This window comes from Sylvia atricapilla, chromosome 3, assembly GCF_009819655.1.
Source record: "Sylvia atricapilla isolate bSylAtr1 chromosome 3, bSylAtr1.pri, whole genome shotgun sequence".
NCBI lineage: Eukaryota > Metazoa > Chordata > Aves > Passeriformes > Sylviidae > Sylvia > Sylvia atricapilla.
Window position 1 is genome coordinate 87628212 of NC_089142.1, and position 6255 is coordinate 87634466.

Genomic DNA, 6255 nt, shown 5'->3' on the forward strand with positions numbered 1-6255 from the left:
AGGATGCATTTGTACCATTTTAGCTTGCACAGATGGAAATATAGTTCAATGTTTCAACATCATTTGACTTTCACGTGTTAAAATATTGATAAGTGCTGCACAGGATAATGCCCCTATGGTTTCAAGTAGTAACTGGAGCATGATGTTTATTGAAGTGAAATACAGCAAAGCCTTTAACAAGTATTTAAAATTCTGAGAATCATTCTCAACACTGTCATAGATTATTTCTTTATTTTTCTTCAGCTAATCTTTGTTGATATCTTCCAGTTTGCAGATGTTAAAATAGAATTCATCTTCTGATCACCTCAATGCCTCTGTGTTATAAGAAGCTCTTTAGGAAAAGAAAATCCTATTTGAAAACTACAATGCTGCTGTCACACACAAAATAGCAAGCTTCAATAAAGAAAAAACAATGCTACATAAAATAGGCATAAATGGACCATGGACTCTCTATTCTAAATATTTATGGACCCTTACACTGCAGCAAGAACATCTGAAAGCCATAAAACTCATGATTATCCAAATTGCTCAACGAGGTCTAACTTGTATCATGTCAAATCTTCCGTTCTAAAATGCACAGTATTTCCTACACCACTTACGATTGCTAAAACCAAATTAGTCCAGCCAGAAGTCAGCAGAGGCCAGAAAAGATGTCACTTCAATACATTTGAAGAGAAGATGAGCCATGAAGAATTTTCTGAAAGTGCATATCACAGGGGTAAGACCATCATTCGTTCAGAATTCATCTATCCAGTCTGCAGCATCAGATTTAGCACAGAGAGGCTTTGGTCCCCTATGAAAGCAAGGCTTCATTTTATATTTCCCATTGGCACAAAAAATCAAAGAGGAAGGCAGTTCAACAGATACAGTTCAGTTGAACAGACTAGAAAGGGTTTAATGTTCTGTGAATGCAATTTGTAGGAAAAAGAAAAGTTTTCAAGTACTGGAGCAATCATTCATTGGGGTACACAGGTCTGCAAAGAATTTAGGGACTTGACTCTCAAACAGGTAGTTCTTCTAATGTACTCATTAACCACATCATCTCATGTGTACATTGAATAGTCCAGATCCACATGGGAAGCCTGAGTTATTCCCAAATGGATGTTCAGTACCAGGAGCAGTGCTGGCAATTCATGTGTAAAGGTGCACAGTTAATGTTCTCCTCTCCACTTTACCTCACTGTAGTTTTGAAGACCAAACAGCATTCATTGCTAGACTGTAAACAGAATATTGTTTTCCTCTTCTTAAAACAAAATAAGAAAAATAAATCTTATTTACCCTATTGTGCATTATCTGACTGTAGGAATATCAGGTTACACGGAGTATTGCTTAAAGGCATTCATATCTCAATAGTTGTCCTCTGAATATTATTTAAATTAAATGTAAGTTCCCTTGTTTCCTAATACATACACATATTTTAGCATATAAATCATAGTAATAAGAGTTATCAGTTTCAGTGTGAATTATTATTTTGCAGAGCAGACACTTTCTGTCCTTTTAGTCACTTTATTATCTGATATAATAAAGTATCAGATAATACTGATTAGAACTGGTTATAAAAGTAAAAGTTCTAAGTTGTCAATTTCAATACTGGTTGATGAAGGTTCTATGAATGCTCTTCGCAAAGAATACTGGAGAATTTAATTTCAAAGTTGTTGAAGTGTCTCCCTTTGTTTTTATAGTTTATATTAAAAAAAATAGAAAAGTTGGTATTATTAAGTCAAAAGAAATCCGTACCAGCATGGAGTGTTGTAAACTTAATAAAATAGATGATTCTGCTGGTTCATGTAAATATTCATGAATCTCTAAGATTTCAAAATTTTGCCTCTTTGTTCTCTTAATAGAGAAGTTTGAAATGTTAACCTTTTCATGGAATAAATTTCCTCAGTTTTGAAATCTGCAAAAGATGTTGAACAATAGGCATCAATTGACTTCAAAGTACCACTTGAAAGTGGTACAAGTACTACAAACCATCTCAGAAAAAAAGAATTGTATTACTATGAATTAGTGATGCAGCAAGATGTTCAGGCTACTCATTATGTTTCACAGTGTCATATGTTGAACACTATTTAAAACAACAATAACATAATTTTTCCACTGGGCTTTGAAGAATCCATCTTCATGTCTTCCTTCATACAAGATTTTGGGCCATTCCCTTGAATAAAATTAATCTCTGGTTTAATAAAAGCCAGCCAACAGTCTGAACACAAAGCTCATTGCCATGATCCCCAAATGATTTGGAATGTGCAAAATGACACAAATCTTTCTCCGGCACCACAGTTCAAGCTGAGAACACGCCCCAGCTGTGTCCTCAGTATGCTTGCAACTCAGTCACAGAGGACCCATATGATCATATGCTATACTGCCCAAAAAATAATTTTATCATGTGCAGAGAGGCATTTAACCAGAGATATGGTGTAACATCTTCTGTGGCCATCTGTTCAAGCTTGGGAGCACAGGTATTTTAGAGCAGCACACAGGTTAAATGCACACAGCCAGGATGTGCCTCAACACAGCCCTCTATTGCAGTGATCAGTGCACTGTGCAAGTGGAAGTGGCCAGCAGATTAAAAATTGGGTGATCATGGACCATAAGTTGTCATGTGGATGTCACACTGGCAAAGCAGAAAGTAATATCAATACGTCCTGCTAAAAAAAAAAAAAAACAAAACAAAAAAAACACCTAAATGTTTTAAAGATAATGTACTGTTTGATGTTCATATATGCTGAGGCAGAATCTCTTTGAACAGGCAAACCTAGACTGATAGCACTAAAAAAAAGCAGGTAGCTGATAACTTCCCAGGATGGCTAGCTAGTCACTCAGGAGCCAAAAGCTGTCACATCTGCTTTCTACAGGTGTGATAGTCACCGTATAGCTTATTCAGAAACAAGCCACAGTTAATGAAATGACCCTCAGAGATCTTCTGGAGATGGATGTGACACTCTGCTGTTGTGTGAAGGCCTTATTCTGCTGATCAATATGTCAGGTACCTCATACCAGACTGTTCCTCTGCTCAGACCTCGTGGAAAATGTCAAATGGAGCAGAGTATGTAGGGGGGGTGGGAAGGGATCACCAGGGCATGCGTGTTTCATGACACATTATAAATGTCTTTGGTCTTACTTTTAAAATCTACAGTCTCAAAATACATATAATAATTCTTTGCATATCCTTAAAAAACCCTGTATACTTTGTTTGATACTGAAGTCGAGGCCAGATGAGAATCTGTAAGTTGTGCTTTATTCTTATGAAGGAAAGCGTGGTGTGTCCTGAGTCTGTTTCCTCATGTTCAGACCATTCTGTTTAGCTGCCTTTTCAGAATGAGGCACAAACAACTTAAGGTCTCTGCATTGCATCACTTGCATTGTTGGTGTTCTGCCAATTGGAGTTTTAAACTCTGCATTCTTAAACTCGTTTGGGTGAAGATCCCTGCTACCAAAGGTCAGGTGTCCCAGAAACTGTGACATGAAGCCAGGGGATGGTTAAAATAGGCAGATTTTTGAATCAAGAAATGCAGCTCAAAAAGACTACCTCAGAAACCTATTTCCTAACAATTAAACCTAAGGCATTGAGGGAATCAGGACTTAGATCTAAGGCGCTGCCTAGAGGGATGTGGCCCATGCAGCCAGAACTCCTTTCCTTAATCTGGATTTCTGACACATGGAAATAGAAAGGTTTTCTACCGTTAGCTGTGGCTATACCCTGCCTTGTTTGGAGTAAAAATCAATACCAAAGTTTCTCGCATTTCAGGGGACAGTGGAGGTGGCAGTACTTTTAAGATGGTAAATCTTAAAGACCTTTGAGTGAGGCCCTGCAGGTGGGCTCTATAAAGGGATGTTTGTTCTAAGGTAGCTGATCGGTCCAAGGCCTAAAACTTTTTGTTGCCATCAAAATTCCGCAGAGCTTCTTGATTCCTTCAGAAAATTCCTATGCACTGTGTCTCTGAAGCGTGGGCATTGTGAGGGCTTTACTGGAGGGATCATAGGAACCTGGGGGACTTAGCTCAAGCCTCCATAGTTAAGTGACAGCCAAGCCCTCAGTGGATCTGGCTCAGACAATCTACAGGTGGAAATGGAATGTATTGCTCTAGAAATTTCTCCTAACCACACATTCCTCCAAGACGTTTTTATGCATATGGTATGAATTTCATGGGATAAAATTATTCGATGGTGTCATTATTTCAGATCAACAGTCATTTGGAAATAAACAGACAATTATCTGAGGTGATACCTCAAGAAAAAAATGCTGCTGCTATGGAAAAAACTTTCTAGAGAAAGTGTTTGCGAAATGCAGCCAAAGCCAAAATGATGTTGCTTATTGTAGTATGACACACCTCTTCTGCCAAGGTTTGGGGGTGGAGTTCAGATAGATACAGAAGAGGGAAAAAGGAGTAGGGAAAACTTTGCTCCTGGCTGCCTTTAAAACTGACAGAGGTAATGATATAGGATATCTAAACTTTTTTTTTTTTTTCTGCAAAAGAATTTTTTTTTCTTCAAAAAAAAAAAATACTGTTAAAAGCTCTTAGCACCAAAAATATGAAATAACTGCCTTATTTGTATAAAATCAGCTTACACCTAGAGCTGCAGTCTGCAAAGACACCAGATACTAAGCACATGCTCAGTTCCAAGTAGTGAATACAGCTCCAGGAACTGAAAGCGCCGTTTTCCCCTATGCTTAAAGTTACCGGCGCGGTGACCTCCCAGCGCCACCGGAGACATTATCACGCCTTTTCTCATTAGGTGCATTTCCCACTCTTCGCCATAGACCTTTTCCTTCTCGGCTGTGAAAAGGGAGGGAAGTGTCACAGATGAAGGGCTGAGGCCGTGGCACCAGTAGATGGCAGCAAGAACACGCGGAAAAGGCTTTTCTCGCCCAGCTGGGCAGCCTGGAAAGCGGTGCAACTTTAAACGGATTCAGTATTTGTCTTCCATATTTGGAGAGTGAAAAGTATATGTGACAATTAGAGGGTAATGCAATATTACAGTGCAAATAGGAGAGCGAAATGACTGTGTAACCACTGAATAGCTCCCTGATTTAATTTGTTTGTACTGACCTAACTTCCCTGCAATTGCAAGTTCACCTCTGAGGGGCTTGGAAAGAGGGATGGAGATCTGACTACAGCCAGTCACCAAGAACTTTCCCGGCCCTTCTTCTCTGTTACACTTTCTGTGGAGGGTAAAGATGATTAACGTTGCTTTTAGGCTGAAAAGTCGCAGAAATCTGCAAATGAAAGAAATATCTCCGTTTACACTCTGCCATCATTCTGTTCTTTTTTCCTTCATGGGGGATTCAGCTCTCTGCTACAGATCCTTCTGGAAAAAAAAAAACAAATGGTTAAAGCAGGAAATGCACATACACAAGTTTGATTTTTTTAATTTTATTTTTTTTCCCAAAGGGACCTAGGGTCTGGGCTGACTCACCGTGTAGTGTAGTAATTGCAAAGATGGAACGCAACAGCTCCAGAAAACTGCCAAGAAGCAGACATAAAATCTAGGCATCCGGAAGGCAGCTGGGCTTCTTAATTATTGGCAAATATATTTATATATAAATATTTTGCCAAGCGTGATTTGGGTTAAGAGTTCCTGTGAAGTGACCTTTTGCTATCCTTTGTTTTGTGTCTGTACACATGTCCTAGATAGATACATGGAGAGTGAGACACAGACGCACAGACAGAGATAAATGAACGGATTTCACACAGCCCTCTGAAATCCCAAACGATGCCTAAATTAAACGAAGAGGGATATGAAGCGAGGCATAAGTGCAAGCACAGATTTCAGAACTGTGAAAATATGTCAGCAGACCATCATTTTTTGGTTCGGGCTGATAATCACTCCCTGCTCTCATTATAAGATCAGAAGGGCCATCTGTCCTCTCTGGATAATTTGGAGCTCAGATACAGTGAGCACCCTTGTTAGAAAATGACCCTCCTACTCTCTGTAATCACAAGCACTTGCAGTTCTGGATCTGCATGAAGCTGGGGAGGAACAGATTGGTTCCAGATCAGTATTGATTACGTATAGATTTGTAGTTTATTTGGTGCTATATTTGGGTGAAGAGGTTTTTATTTTGGAAGGGTGATGGGATTTGTTTCCTGCCTCCCTTCCCTTCTTCGGATTTTCCCTTCTCGAGATGTGGCACTAGGATGTTTCATGAGATGGAGGAGTCTCTTGATTTTGTAATGAGACAAGTAAGCATCAATCTGAACAATACAGCTCGGGAAGCTGCCTCCTAATACGTGATCCCTGCTCGCAGGGAGC